This window comes from Triturus cristatus, chromosome 1_1 (genome assembly GCF_964204655.1).
Source record: "Triturus cristatus chromosome 1_1, aTriCri1.1, whole genome shotgun sequence".
Lineage (NCBI taxonomy): Eukaryota > Metazoa > Chordata > Amphibia > Caudata > Salamandridae > Triturus > Triturus cristatus.
Window position 1 is genome coordinate 377,243,108 of NC_140579.1, and position 16,678 is coordinate 377,259,785.

The 16,678-nt window shown below is 44.1% G+C and overlaps 1 long non-coding RNA gene across 9 annotated transcripts in view; it reads right to left on the reverse strand.

Moving 5' to 3' along the window:
• The window catches only part of LOC146870241 (uncharacterized), a 279,741-nt gene that overhangs the window by 51,988 nt on the left and 211,075 nt on the right, over nucleotides 1–16,678 (reverse strand). For all 9 annotated transcript variants that reach the window (XR_014970083.1, XR_014970069.1, XR_014970070.1 and 6 more), the window contains one exon: nucleotides 2,019–2,082. This is a non-coding gene — a long non-coding RNA (uncharacterized LOC146870241). The remainder of the gene's footprint in view (nucleotides 1–2,018; nucleotides 2,083–16,678) is intronic.

The following is a 16,678-nucleotide window of genomic DNA, read 5'->3' on the forward strand; positions in this document are numbered from 1 at the left end:
TTTTCAAGCCAGTATCTCAAACAAGGATGTAGTGCAGGAAATAAAGTTAGAACTAAAATCAAAATCAGTACAAGAATGGCAAGAACTGTTTCCTTTACTTCTTTGGAAAGACGAATTGTTATGGATGAGTGAACAACTGTTTGTACCATCAAAAAGGTTACAGGACGATGTTATAAGAGTACATCATGATTCTCTTTTATCTGCACATCCAGGAGTGATAAAAACCTACCATTTAATTAAACAATGCTTTTGGTGGCCTTCCATTTTTCATGATATCCAAAACTCTGTTGAAACTTGCACTACATGTATTCAAAATAAATCTACACACCAAGCTCCCAGTGGTCTATTATGACCTTTACCAGTACCCCCAAATACCTTGGCATACAGTATCTCTTGATTTTATTGTAGAACTCCCCATTACCACAACAGGCTATAATACCATTTTAACTGTGGTTGATCACTTTACGCGTATTGTTCATTTCATACCATTAAAAAAAACTCCCTTCCGCAGTGGAATTGGCACAAGTATTCATGAAAAATATCATTCACTTACATGGGATTCCTTCCATTGTTCTTTCTGACCGAGATCCTCAATTCATTTCCCATTTTTGTCAAAATGTAAGTAAGTCATTAAACATGGAAGGGCGCACATCCTCCAGTTATCACCCTCAAAAAGATGGTTTAACAGACCGTACTAACCAAATAATTGAACAATATTTACATTGCATGTTAACAGATTGTGACCAACAATGGACAGACATCTTATAGGCCTTAGAATTCGCTTATAATAATATTGAATATTCTTCAATAAACATGTGATCATTTTTTTGTGCTCAGGAGTTTCACCCAAAAAGCATTCCTGGTAAGACACTATCTAATGTAACTAGTCCATCTATTTATGAGTATATAAATACCTTAACATCCACCACCAACAAGCACAATTTCAACTGACAAAAGCCAAAGAAAACCAGAAATGTCTAGCAGATTTACATCGCACCCCACAACCACCTTATTCTATTGGAAATAAGGTTTGGTTGTCCACGTAACATTTGCGCCTTAAAGCTAATAAGAAATTGAGTCCTCGCTTTATTGGGCCATTTTCGATTAAAAAATAACTAATCCAGTAGCTATAAAATTAAAATGACCTAGAAATATCGGATTCATCCAGTATTCCATGTATCGCTCCTCAAACCTTACCATCCCATGACTCGTACAACTCCACTACTACCTCCAATTGAAATAAAATAGATACCCAAATTCGAAGTTCGATCTGTACCTGATGCCAGAGGAGTACATGGTAAATTCTATTACTTTGTGGATTGGAAAGGTTATGGACCTGAAGAACGTTCTTGGGAACCATTGGCTCATTTAAGGAATGCTCCACGACTTCTTAAGGACTTCATAGATGCTGCCCTGATAAACCTAAACCTATACCCATGGTTTTAGGAGGGATTTTGCGAGGGGGGGTACTGTCATGATTACCCTCACCAAGTTGATTGTAAGGCAGTGGCAGGAACAACATCATGTAAAGCGGAGTTATATTGTAAGACAGTCCCAGGAATAGAGTGTGACTATTGGAGAGAAATATACTATACTCCCAAATAATTGCAAAAAATACCCACCCCTTTCCCAGGCAACCAGCACGACCATATATGCTAATGTATTTACACGTGTATTATGGTGTTGTCACTTTCTAACTTTCGTTATCAATTTTGTGGACAGTAGGATTTGTTTACAGCCTCATTTCCGTAATCAATGGTAATATTATGAGCAATATTAAGTTGTTACTTTATCAGAAGTTGCAGCTTTTAAATAAAGAAGGAAACGCTGGCAAACCTCGAGCCGGTCTAATGACACACTTTCACAAGGAAGCGCTGGAGAAGAAGAATGGCCCTCAGCAACGTCGCGCTACGCTGTACTTGCGTCGACGTGGCAGCCATCTTAGGTGTGGCAAAACTATTTAAAGCCACACCCCAGTTCTGGAAGGTGCTTAGCCTTCTGGTTCCAGGGACGCTTACCTAAAACTGACGCGGCGCTCCTACGCTTCGATTCCAGATTCCGAATTCTGTCTTGACATCATTCCTGAAGAGAAAAGAAAGAAAGTTAAGTACAATGCTTAATTTTTGTGGCACCCTACACAAGAAAGATTGGCATGCAAAAACTAAAGAGTTTTGTGTAACAGAAGACTTTAACAATTTTTGGAACATTTTCCTTAAAGAAGTATTTAAGGAAGAACAATTTGCAAACAGAAATCGTTTTGTGCTCTAGAAGAACTGCATAACCCTGCTAAGGACACTAAATTTAACATTTACAATATTGTCTTTGTAATTCAAACATTGTATTTGTTTTCCGTTTGGGAAGTGTATTTGTCTTTTTCCCTTTTACCTTCAGATCTAGTGGTGAACATAGAAGTTGCAGTACAAAGTTGAGTAGTAAGTACCATAGTCAAAGTGATACATAGCAAGATGTGTGTTAAACAGCAATGTGTGATGAGGTTCAAATTAAGGTGTTTGTTTTTCTAGTATAACCATCAAAGAAGAGCTTAGTGAGTAGACTACGCCGAATAACTTTGCTGCTGAACTCCAACCACTACATCCATTAGACAAGAACACACCATGACGCTACGCCTTACAACTTTGGCTCGCAGGTAGGAATGGTACACTAACAAGGGGTATTTCATTGTGTTAAGAAAGGCAGCAGTTGTACACATAGACATAGATAATACTAATAGTGAGTCTTGTTGCCTCGCAAATACTGATAGTGAGTCTTGTAGCCTCGCAGGTCGACAACAAAGATTCTTCAAGCGTCCAGGATCCGGCCCTCCTGCCTGAACACTACTACGTATCCCAAGTGAATAATTGAATACACAGGTTATAAGGTAGGGTGCTGGGAAGTTGGTCCATAACGTCTCTGCGAAACTCAACCATGCGGACTTAAGGTAAGAACGCTTGGTTAGTCTGACACCGTGGTGTAATCCCGAGTTCCCAAGACCGGAGCATTTATTATTTCACTTTTCAGTTTCTGAAAAGCCTCCTTCATCTCTGGTGTCCATGTTACCCTGTCCTTTCTGTCTCTTGCCTGTTTCATAGCAGTTAACAAGAGGGCTATTAGTGTGCTATAGTCAACTACCCACTGCCTCACATAGTTACAGAGACCCAGAAATTTCTGCATTCCTTTGACAGTTTCTAGCTCTGTCATTTTGCGGACGTAGGCTGCCCTTTCAAGTTCTACACTCCCACTAAATGCTGACAGGTAATTGTCCTAAATATTGGACTTCTTGGCAGTACTGAATCTTCTCTCTCATTACTTTGTTTCCTCTCTAGGCAAGAGTGGTTAGAAAAAATATAGTGTCTCTTCTGCACTGCTGCTCAGTGGGACTACAAATCAATATGTTATTGACATATTGCAACAGAGTGCTGTCACATTGAAGACTTTACAGATCATTCTTTATCGCTCAGTTGAACTTGCTGGGGGACTCGCAATGCCTCTGGGGAAATGAGAGTTCAAGTACTGAGTCCCGCAATATAAGAATGCTGTCAGATAGTGGCTATCTAGATGAATAGTAATGCTGAAGAAGGCATTCTTAAGATCAATAACTGAAAAATACCTGCCATCCTAAGGACTATTCTTCAAGATGATGGAGGGGTCAGGGACTATTGGGAATTCAGGTACCACTATGTTATTCAGAGTGCGCAGGTCTTGAACCATGTGCCAAGTTTTACCCTTAGCGTTCTTGACTGGGTAAATCGGGGTGACCCTCCATGGTAAATCACTCCCTGTTCCAGCAACACCTGTATAGTAGGGGTGATGCCCTAATCTGCTTTCTTGGACAGGGGATATTGCTTCACCCTGGGTAAGAGGGCGCCTTCCTTCAATGTAATCCAGAAATGTGCGGCTGTGCGGATGCGACCAACATCGTGGAGACCCTTAATCCACAAGGTGTCTGGTATTTGGGACTGATTTGCTTCCTTTACTGAATCAAACATTCTGCTTGGTGTGGGCATTCTGACTTCTAACATTGTCCTCAATGATATGTCCTCTTGGAAAACCACAACTGTTTTCTTGGGGTCATCATCAAACAGTTGGTCACCCTGTAGTGAAGATCGTTATCTACATATGTACAATGCTAAGTTAGCACAACCGCGTTAGATGTTAGAAAGCCATCTTGCCGCTTTTGCTGCTTTTGCACACGACACTGTAGTCACATGTTATTAAATTGAGAAATGCTTACTCGACTTTGCTTCACATGAGAACTGTCTGTTGTTAACATCCCAAACAGTGAGCGGCGACCTTGGTCTGTACACAGTGTAAAGAAACAGTCTGGGTCGCTAGACGGTGCATGTTGTTGAGTTCAGGTTGATCGGCCCACTAGTTAGCCATAACACGCATGCAGCTGCAAATACCTGAAAGTCGGGTGCTTTTAATATTGCAGTTTTACATGTTTTCATTACATTCGGTAGAAGAGCATTCCTAGGAGCAGAGCATAGCTGATCCTGTGATGTGAACTCACTGAGCTGATCTTTACGGTATGGGGTTCCCATTCAAGCCTAGAGACCTTTGATTAGTCTAATAATACTATTAGGGTGTTAGAGAAAGGAAGGTGGCTTAGATCCACTGTCATTTTAGTATGATTGCTCCTTTCATTTTCTATGGTATTGTAACTATGCTGATGGTTTTGATTTTAATCGTTTGTCTGCTCATGTTAGCCAAACTGCTGCATCTTAGGACACGAGGTTTATAAAATAAACTCTTTAAACTTTTACCGTGTCTCTGTTTATTCTGTTGTGGACTGATACGAGAATAATTACGAAAAGGTATTTCTGATTCCCACCATTCCTGAGAAATATACTAAGTCGCTTGTTCTGGGTTGTCTATACATTGGGACCGCCGAGCTAAACCTCGGATAACGAATGGGACACTGATTCTAGCCGGATAAGGGGTTCTGGGTTCTGAGGTGAGTTTTTGGTACACCACAATTCACTGAGGGCATGGGTTCCTGCGCATAGTTCTGCGCATAAGCAGAATCCCTGCAACAACCCAGTATCTTACTAGCCAAATTTCCGGGCTCTAGCAATATGACACTTGCTCAGTAAACATTATTATGGTCACTTGCTATCAGAACATCATAATCTGGTGTTATTTTCAATCTTGTATCTGCAGTATCAACTCAGCATCTGGCAGCAAGAGTCCTGTCCCTGTTGTGTAAAAAGGATTTTTTTTTCAATTCAACCTCTTTTCCTAGTAACTCTGGTGTCACTGCTTTAATGGTATATACTGCTGTATCAAATGCCTCTAAATCATTGGGCCATACTCTGATTTGCTCACTGGTGGATGAATCTACCATTAGTGCCATGATTCTGGAAGATGGGAATCCAGGGGTGGAACAAATCATTGTACCATCTGATTGAAAATGAATGACCATATTTAATTTGGCCATCAGATCTCTCGCTAACGGATTAGCTGGGGCAGCTGTGAAAAACAGTAAACAACCATCAATGTGCCTCCCCTCTACTTCCATCTCCACCGGTTTGGTAAAAGGAACCCTTATAACTTCCCCACAGAATCCCTATGTGTCCATTGATCTGTGGGAAATCGGAAGGCCTCGCTCCCTAATACACAATTTGGTTGCTCCTGTATCCATGAGGAACACATACTTCTTGTCATTGACAGCTACCATCACAGTGGGTTCCTCATCTGGCCTGCACATTACTGACAAGACTGGACTCATAGAAATACTCTGTGGGCACCCTCATTGTGTGTATCCTCCAACAGGATTTGCCTGGAAAGGATTTCCTCTCCTCACAACCACCCCTCCATGTCCACTTTGGAGTGGAGTCCCCCTGGGGGATGCTTGGTAGTTCTGCTGAGGTAGTCCCTGCTGCGCTTGGGGCATTGCAGGTGGCTGCACATTTTGCCAGGGTGTCTGGGGCACATATATTATTTGTGGATTTTGCTGTGGCTGTACTGTCATATTACCTAATTGACTATAAAATCCCATTCTTCCTTTTTGCTCATTTCATCTCTTTGTGTTATAGTCTTTAATCAAATGCCCAAACCTCTGACAATAATACCATGCCTGATCCCTTCTTGGATGACCCATCCTACTTCTTCTTATTCCTTCTCATCCTCCTCTACTACTTCCCTGTGCCCTTACATTGTTCTGCTGTTGCGGGTACTGTCATTGGGTGGCCCCCGGGACTGCTCCCACAGACATTGCAGTCATCTGAGTGGCCACTGCCACTACAGCACCTTCCATTGCTCCTTTCTTCGCTAATTTCTATTACATCAACTTAGCTGCTGATTTCTCTGTTATTTCCTGTTTAATTTTTTCTTATTCTTTCAAAAATGGATTATGTGTGCCTTTTTTAGGTCCAGGACTTGACTTCTAGTGCCACTATGTTATCTAAGCTCTCCTACTCATCAGTAGGCAACCTTTTCTTGACTACATTATAAAACAGTACAGCATTACCTCCTGTCACGTCTCAGGACTGACCTACTTCCTGTGTTCAATTTTCTTTCATCCATTGATGTATTGTGCAGGATTCTCATTGGTTGCTTAGACTGAGTCATGAGGAATCCGATGTCTGGCCTATCGAGGTACATTTTCGTCAGCTGATCCCATACTACAGATCTGACCAGATCAAATGGAGACCCATCACAATTGGTACCAGTGAGGGTCACATTTCAAACTCAAGCATTTTGAAATACTGTGTCTGTTTCATCCCCTGTGAGGGAACCAAGCATGCTTTTTACATCCACTACTGCCGGGGTGATACTTGCAGTTTATTTTTCAAATGCCCTGATTCATTTTCCTGGTCCTCTGTAAGCAGTGGCTACTGTTTTCTGAGGTCTTTCTAGTCCATTTGTGGACAAGGAGCATAATGTGGTGCCCCAGGCCCCTTATGTATCAGGAGCATCTGATGCAAAGGGGTGGTGGCACACTGAAAATGGTTATGTCGACATACTTCACCATACAGAATGCAATCTTCAGCATTCGCCATGTCATGTGGGTCAAAGGACCCATCTTGTGGCCTTGGACTCATTTGTGTAGCTAACCGTTCAGTCCAGTCTATTAAATTATCTACAAATGGTACAACACTGTGCCAGCTATTTTCACCTTCAGCGACGATCTTACTGGGAGCGAGGTCTGCGCTGCGCGAATTTGATTGGGCACTCTTTTGCTGCACTGTTCTTTTGTGGAGTGTCACTGTAGTAACCTGTATTGTATCTTGTTGGTTTCTCCCTAGCTGCTCAGCCAGTGTGAATGTGATGCATGGAATGTTGGTGTGATGTACATGAATGGAATGCTTGGGTGCCTGGATACTTGAGTGTGACAGTTGGAGTATGGGCTGAGCAGCAGGCAGACTGCTCCTGGTGGGGCTGCATCACAAGAACTCAACAACTTGTAACTATAACTAATAAATCTAATTGAAACTACACCTCGGCTACAGACTTATTACTACACATTTTTGGCAACGAGCTGGACACAAACTCAGGCGTACTACTAGTCTTAAGGAGGACCAAGTTGAAAGGTAAAGACGATTTCTCTTGTGGAGATATCTACAGGAACCTACAAAAACAGCAGTTTCTTACTGCATTATGTACATTTCTAGGAGGAAATGGTTTAAAAGAGATCATACAAACAGCGTAAAGCATATTCTCAAGAGGAAGTTGTTCACAAAAGGGGAGTCAGTGTAAAGTTGTCTACCAGGTTGATAGGGAGTTATCAACGATTGGCTGACAGCCGACCCACTCTTCCAGAAGGCCTTATGGGCAATGCACAGGGCTTTGAATTGGATTCTCTCCTTAACCGGTAGCCAGTGAAGGCTCCTTAGTGCTGGGTTTGCTGATTGTCAATGAGGAATCTGGAGGAGCGTGCGGGCTGCACAGTTTTGAATTATCTGGAGCTTGCGGGTGGTTGATTTAGGCACCCCTAGATATAGGGCGTTCCCATAGTCCAGGCGCGATAGAATAAGGCCTTGGACCATGATTTTTCTTGCCTGAAATGGGAGAAGGGACAGAATTTTACGTAGCATCCTCCGCATGCCGTAGCAGATAGCCGAGAATTTTGCTGCCTGATGGTTAAAACTAAGGGAGTGGTCCAGCCAGAAGCCAAGGCTTTTGATTTGGTTTTTGGGTACTGGAGCGGGGCCAAGGCATTTCGGCCACAGTAGCTCCGAGTTGAAGGAGGGGGAGTTTCCAAGGAGCATGAGCTCGGTTTTGTCCTCATTGAGCTTTAAGCAGGAGAATTCCATCCAATTGGCGACCTCCTCTAAGCAGTTTCTTAGGTTGCTTGGTGACTTATCTGGGTGGTTTAAAGTCACCACGAGCTAAGTGTCATCAGCATATGTGATGATTTTTATGCCAAATGGGCGGACGATCTCTGCCATGGGGCTCATGTAAATATTGAACAGTGTGGTGCTCAGGGAGGAGCCCTGAGGCACACCACAGCTATGGGGCATGCGGGTGGAGACAACGTCACCTTCAAAGACCTGGAACGAGCGGTCACATAGGAATGATTTTAGCAAGGCGATGGTGCTGCCTGATACACCCGGGTTCACGAGTCTATGAATCAGCATGTCGTGGTTTACCGTGTCAAATGCGGCACTTAGGTCGAGAAGGATATTCACCGCAGAGCCCCCTTGATCTAGGATCTTCCTGGCCTCCTCCGTTACTGCGAGGAGGGCGGTTTCAGTCCCATGTTGAGGACGGAAGCCAGTCTGTGAGAGAGCTAGTAGTTTGTTAGTTTCTAAAAACTCTACCAGCACTGAATTGACATGTTTTTCTAAAATCTTGCTTAACCAAGGGAGGAGGGAAATAGGACGGTAGTTATTGACGTTGTCTTGGTCGAGGTTATTTTTTTTTTAGGAGGGCCTTCACCATAGCAGACTTCCAGGCGGGGGGACCACACCAAAGGAGATGGAGGCATTAAGCAGGTCGAGGATGGGGGGTAGGATGTTTCCTATGACTGGTGCCAGAGCTCGTGGGTATGCAGGGTCTAAGGGGAAGTCCGATTTCACCCGGTGCAAGATAGGGTCTAAGGTTATGAGGTCAAGAGGGGTAAAGGCCTCCAGGGTGGCTCATGATCCGTATCCTGGGCTAGTGGAGTGGGACAGGGCTAGTTCAGACTGATTTGGAGTGAAGGCAGAGTAAACTTTTTGCATTTTCTGGTAGAAAATGTCCCCCAGGTTGTTGCAGCGGGAATGGGCATCGGTCAGGTTTGGTTGTTTCTGACGCAGTTTTAGGAGGGATTTGACAATCCGATAGATTTCCTTAGGGGAGGTAGAGGCTGCGTTGATTTTTTCTTCGTAGAAGAACGCTTGTGCGGCTTTAATTTCGCCTTTATAAGATTTTATTGCCTCCCTATAAATAGATTTACTGGGAGCAGAGTAGTCAAGTCTCCATTTCCTCTCTAACCTTTTGCAGTGTTGTTTAAGTTCCCATAGTTTGGGGGAATACCATGGGGACGTTTTGGCTCTGCAGTTTTTTTGAGAGTGCTTCATGGGGAGCACATCATCCAGGGAGCTATGGATCCAGTGATTAAATTTCTCGTTAGCTGTGATAGGGTTGGGGTCGCTAGCAGGTCTAGTGGCTTTGAGGGCTGAGATCCTTTGTTTTCTGGGAAGCTTGGACCAGTTACGATCCCTGCGGGAGACCGTGTTGGGTGGGGGGATGGGATCAGGGATGTCCCAGGACAGGGGTATCAGGAAGTGGTCAGACCAGGGGAGTGGGGACGGCACTCCTGTTATAAGTTTGATGCAGTTGCTAAAAACAGGGTTGAGTAGGTGACCTTTAGTGTGGGTGGGTTGAAATAGTTTCTGCTTTAGCTGAAGTGCAGAGAGGCTCCCTCTAACCATAGCGAATCTAGCTTGCTCGCCTTCTAACTTCTCAGTATTAGGGGATCTCAATATTCACCTAGATGACACCTCTGACCACACCACTAGGGTGCACTAGCCTTAAGGTGAGGGTACAGTGGCATGAGCTCTGCACCCACTACAATGTCTGAATCCATTTTAGACATTGTAAGTGTAGTAAAGCCATAAAGAGTGTATGGTCTGGGAGTTGGTCATTACGAACTCCACAGCTCCATAATGGCTTTACTAAAAACTAGGACATTTGGTAGCAAACTTGTCAGCACATTAAATCCACACTGATGCCAGTGTGGGATTTAATGTAAAATGCACTCATAGAGCATCTTAGATATGGCCCCTGATAATCGACCAGCCCTGGTGGGGTTCCTGAATGGCTGCCTGCCATTTGCCACCACCAGACAGTTTTCCGGACCCCTGGGTAGAGAGCCCCCACTCTATGGGTCCAGAAAGAAAGCTCAACCTGGGCAGAGGTGTCACGCTTTTGCCCCCAGGATGGACTGCGTCCACGAAAGGGGAAGCTTCAAAGGCCTGCCACCTTTAGACCCTGTCCCAGCCTTTTGCTGCCCTCAGCAACCGGCTCCCACCAATTCTGGCCCCCCCTTTGGGCGGGAGAATCGGTGAGAAAACCAAGCTAGGAAGAGAGGTGTGCCCATCTTTGCCACCCCTAAGGTGGGGGAGGCGAGGTGAAGCATACATTTCAGTCCTCTCCATCTTGAAGATGGGGGTACTCAGCCAATTAGGGAGAGGCTCCTGCCCCCTCCCACTGGAGGGTGGCATAATATGAGGTGTACCCAACCCAAGCTGCACACCCCTTTAACGCCCATAAATTTAGTATTTAGGGGCAACCCCAAATCTTGCCTCCTCATATTCAAGGAAGAAAGAAGAAGGACTGAAGAGCCGTGCTGACCCAGGAAGAAGAAGAGGACACCAACTGCTACGACCCTAGCCCTACCGGCCAGTCCGGTCTACGACCTGCTTACAGCAAGAACCTCTGCGAGTCCAGCAGCCAGTAACCCTCAGAGCCCGGATTTACTCAAGCAAAGACTCACCTCCCGAATCCGGATTCCCCGTGACTCCACGATAATGCACTACTCTGCACCCGATGCCCACGGCCCGAGTTTGAGTGGCCCAACACCACAAGGAGGTTTCCCCAGCGATCCTGACCTGGCTTCCGGGGATCCCCAACCTCCCTCAAGCCTCAAGACAACGCCTGCAGCCTCAAGCTGAGGGGTCCCCCCAACCGTGACTGGAGCCGGTAAGAAAACCCGACGCTAGAAGACACCCCTGCACCCAACATCCCACGGCCTTGGGTGGCCCAACCGATGATGTCCAGGCATCCCCAAGATCCCAACTTACCTCTCCAGCCAGTGGTCGGCTTCAGGAAGTATGCCTGCCGGAGCCTGCAGTAACTTCGCAAAACCGAATGTCTCCATTAAAAAGCACAGGATCCCGACGTCAGTTTCGCACCCTGTACCCGGCCGCCACAGTGTTGGTCATTGGCCCCTGCAGTGCTGACCTTAACCCCAGGAGCTTTGCTCTCACATCCGAGTGGCCTGCTCGTCAGCAGTCCCCAACCGAAGGCCTCCTCAGTCCCATTGGCTGACAGTGGGCCCCAGCACTCTGCACCTTGCCACACCAGTGCCGCTGGTGGTGCAACTTGAGTGCCCATCTAGACCATGGGGAACTGTGGTCCTAACCCCCAAACTCTCACTTGTAAAGTCATGTACTCACCTGATGAACTGCTAACAATTTTCTCCCATAGGTACCTTATGTTAAGAGATTTGCGGCCTAAAATGTGTTGAACTGATGTTTAGATGGAGAAAAGAGAACTAAACAGCAAATATGTAAAAAGTCTTACTTACCTTGTAATGTGAGATTCTAATGGGTGGTATCTAGGCATAACACCCCAGTACTCAGAGTAAACCAAAAGTAACTAAAGTGTAATCTGAAAGTAATTACTGTGTCCATTAAACTGTTTCCAAAGCATATACAAACGATTGCAACTTCAACCTCAACTGCATTTCCTTGAACAGTCTTGCATTTGAGAGTATATTTTACTCACCTGTGCCAAGTCCTGCTTTGTTCTAAATTAAAACATAAGTATACCTCTTTTATACTTACCTATTTGGTCTGGATTCTGTCTCTGAGTGTGTGTGTAATCAGTCCTTGATTGAGTGAATACATTAAATGCCTAATACACCCTCTGGATAAGCCTAACTGTTTGCCCACATTACCACAAAGAGAGCTGTTAGTACTTACATAATTTAGCCTCTGCTATACCTCAAGGGACTTCCTGGACTCTGTGCACACTATACCTTACTTTGGTATAGTATATACAGAGCCAGCTTTCTACCCTGCATGGCATGGACACTCAAGTTCATGCTGTGCAGGAACCTTGTATTGCGGTCCCATTGCAGTGCCTTTTTCAAAGGCACCGCAGTCTTTAAAAGAGGCACCGCAATGGAACTTCCATGCCGCTCGCCTGCCAGACTCTTAAACTTAAAAAGTTGTAATCTGGTAGGCAGGTAGCGGCAACCTCCAGCGGAGCGGTAGCATGGCAGTTTGCACCGCAGTGGCACCGCTGCGCCAAAAAGTCGTAATTGGGTCCAGATGAAAAATGCTCCTGCCCTCTGGGAGAGGACTTTTCATCGGTTTCCTTGCCTGCAGTGAAGTTGGCAGGGAAACAGATGAACAAATTGCTCCTGCCCTCTGGGAGCAGCAGTTTTAGCTGCTCTCTGAGGGCGGGAGAAATGCTGGCTCCCGCTGGAGGCTGGGAGCCTACTGGGGCCGCGGGTTTATTGGGGCTCCCCTCACAGCCACTAACATACATGCAATGAGTGCCCTAGGTGGGCTCAAATGCAACCATCATTTACTGGCAGGGTCCCACCTCCCCCTTCATTAAAAGGCCGGGCCTCAGTAGATGGGGTCCCCTGGGCCAAATCGGCCCCGGGAGGGGGGCCACAGGGGCCGTGTGGCCGCCCTCCCCAGTTATTATGAGGATGGGATCCCTGAGGTCAATATTGATTTAGGGAGGAGGAGTTGTGTGCGCCTCTCCCCCTTTTTAATATGCAGTGGGTGCACAGGGTGGACTCCAGGGCACCCACAATTTACTGGCTGCGCCCCAGCTGATGGGGTCCCTGGGACCAATATTGGCATGGGGAGGGCAGCTGCGTGCACCTTCCCCCTTCATAATAAGGCTGGGCATGGGAGATGGGGTCCTCGCCCTAATTATTAATTGAATAGGCCCCAGGGGATCGGGTTCCTTGGGCCAATATTAGTCTGTAGAGGGGGACTGTGTGCCCTCTTCTCCGTTCTTAATATGGCCAAGCCCCGAGAGATGGGGTCCCTGGGACAGAAATCGGCCTGAGAAGGAGGGCTGCATGTCACCCTCCTCATTTATGAGGGGTTGGTTGCATGCATGGGGTTAGCCACAGGCCTAGCTGCATGCCAGGCCCTGTAGCCTACCCCCCTCTGCATTTAAAAAAAACCATAGGAATTCACTGCAAAAAGCAAAGGTTACGGGGAAGTTATAGTTAGAAAATAGAATTTAAAAAACCTTAGAAATTCACTAAGAAAAACAAAGGTTACAGGAACATTATAGTTTAGTTCAGAATTTACAGACTCAAAACTGTAGAAATTCAGCAGTTATGGTTATACGTATCTCTAAGAAACTAGATAGAACTTGCGCCCTCAGCAAACTATAACTCGTGTCCCGCAATGTACTGCTAATCACTCCACGTTTTATATCGGTCATGATATCTTCTATGACATCATTGATATCACGGCAACATTCACGATACATTATTGATGAGAAAGCTGTGCATGGCGGGGAAGCGAGTTATAATTACCTTATGGCAGGACCTAAAAGCCCATGCAGATTAGTGTTGGCCTAGGCATCCAAAACTGCTCTGAAACACAAAACTTCGAACTGATATTTAAAGTTAATGATGGAAGGTGAGATCTGTGCTGCTGCCAGAGAAAAACAAAAGGAATCTGATATAACTTTTCACAGTGAACCAATAAGGCTTCTAGCCTTTACCAGTGCCTTCATACTGTATACAAAATGGGCCTGATTCACAAAGGGCCTCCACACTCTGGGAGGAATCTCTTCAGTGAGTATTCCCGAGGATGGAGACTCCCCCACTACTGCAGGGCCTCCGTACGAGTGTGGAGGCCCTTTGTGAATCAGGCCCTACGTGAGGACTAGTGTCTTTAAAATACCTTTTCATAATAACAGTAAGACATATGGCCTTTATCATTGGCTTGTCGCCAAAAGCATCTTCAGCCCATTGTACTGAGCATAGGCTTTCCACAAGGCAATCATCTGGCATACAGTCATAAATGTATGAATTTATACAAAATTAAACGTGGCAAATCAAAATACTATCTGTCCAAAGAGAGCCTAACAAGGACTATTCTAGTGCATATCTTCTATCCTGACCGTTTACTTGGATGGATCACCAATCTGAAACCCTTGCCTATTGCGGTAATCTGTGTTTCCATGTAACAAAATACATACACAGTGTAATAACTATTCATCCTTTAAAGCCTATTGTCTTTAATGCATGCTTTTAACAATAAGTAGGTCGGGCCTACTGGCTCTGTTATAAAGTTTCATAATAAACAGATAAAAACTATGAAATCTGGAATGACTTTTCGCAGTGAACCTAGGAAGGTTTTACCCTTTAACATTATCCTTATAATTTACCCATGCCTCACTAGTATAATGCGCATCAACTGACACCAATCATGCACAGTTATAACATTACAACTATATAGAGAAATACACCCTGCAAAACAATATACAACACATTTCAACAGGGCAAAAATAATAACAGTTAAACACACCATGATAAACTGTGAGATTATCTGTCAATAGCCTGTAACATAATGTGATAACAACTTTTAAAGAGGCCTACACTAGTCAACGTCTATATGGCCCCCTAGACAGATATTATGCAACCATTCGGTTTGAAGGTTGTGTCATATGCAGACGATACACAACTGATGTCGTTTTTTTTAGGGGCTAACAGCGAATTAGAGAATTTCATTCAATCCTGCCTTGTGAGAGAAGCTGATAGGATGAAGAGCAGTTGTTTAGAATTAAACCCTGCTAAATCGAAGTACTGCTCTGTTGATGTTCTCCTTCAGTCTGGTCCAGTGCCTTTAGAATATGGCACTCCTCTTACCCCGCTGGTGGAGGTAAGGAACCTCAAAGTCAATTTGATAAAGATCTCTCCTTTGACCCAAAGGTCAAGGCAGTCGCAGAATCATGCTTTGCCCTTCAGAAAAGCCTAAAAAAAGTCTTAGGTTAGTTCCTGAATTCACTAGAAAAACAATTGTATAATCTTTGACAATATCTCGATTGAATTATGCCAATGATTTATATCTGGGTCTTCCAGACTATCTTCTCAACCGTTTGCGATTGGTAGAGAATGCAGCCGCATGGCTGTTTCTTAATCTCCTGAGAAAGAAACCCATTTCATTATTTTAGGAACCTAAATTGGTTTCCAATGCGGCAACAAATTCATTTCAAATGCCTTGTGTTAACTTTTAGGGCATTTTATAGCAGAGGTCCTGAATATATGAGGGACAGAATGAAAGCATATCATCCGGTGAGATCGCAAAAATTCTCTAATCAAGTGATGTTGCAAGTACCTACTATACGTCGCACTCGCTTGGGAGGATGGTGTTTTTCCTATTCGACCCCTTAGCTATGGAATGCCATAGGGATATGTTGAGTATATGCCCCACTCTGACCTTTCGGTTATTCCTCAAAATTAATTGAAGTGGAATTTTGCAAGCATTTTGCACATAACTTATCTGCTAGTGCATGGCTTTTTGCATAGATCGGGCTATGCTTAGTTACTCTGTAACCATGCTGCTATTCCCTAAATTGTACTTGAATAGGTTGATATCTACTCCCTTTTGCACATTTGCATATTTAGGAGATGCTTTGTGTACTTTCTCGCCTGGTAATTAATTTTAATAATTTTTTTATTTGAAATAGAATTTTGGGTTTTATATAACATAAGAACGGGTAGGTATCTGATGTTTATGCACTTTTCAGGATATTGTTTATCATCTCATCCCTTATTCCACAAACTTTAAAACACCATTCATAGTTGAATTGTTTACGTGTTGCTGCAGTAAATTTAATGATGGCATGTGAAGTGAGCCTTGTTATGTTTTGTTATCTATAATACTATGCACGTGAGCTTGTGTGGACCTCCTAGGAGTTCCAAATCTTGAATAAAATATTGAATTGAATTGAATATGGAATGCCTTGCCACTTAAAACCAGACTTTTAAAATGCAACTGAAAACCTCAATATTTCAGTCATGGTAACTGGTCTTTCAGTCCTCCCATTTCAGCCATAATGTAGATCCGGGATGTCTGTTTAACAGCAGCATGCTTTACAAATGGTCCATTCATTCATCCATTCATTCATGCCTTAATTCATTCATTCATTCAAAGGCTTACTGGTTTTAACATTTGCTTTTCACAAGTGTTAGGATAAACCAAATGCCTTTGTCATAATGTTTCCTAATAATACATTTTGAGTGTAAGCTTTTCCCCAATGCAACCATAAGACACACAGTCATAAAATTAGAAATGTATACAAAATATAGCTGACTAAGCAAAATACTATCTCAACTATGATGGCCTAACAAGGATTCTGACAGAGCTAACCTTCCAAATCCATGGTTTGTGACACTGAATGACCAACACCTGAACCATTGCCTACTACGGTAATCTGTGAGATTCCGTGTCACAAAATACCTATCTGTAGACATTAACATATA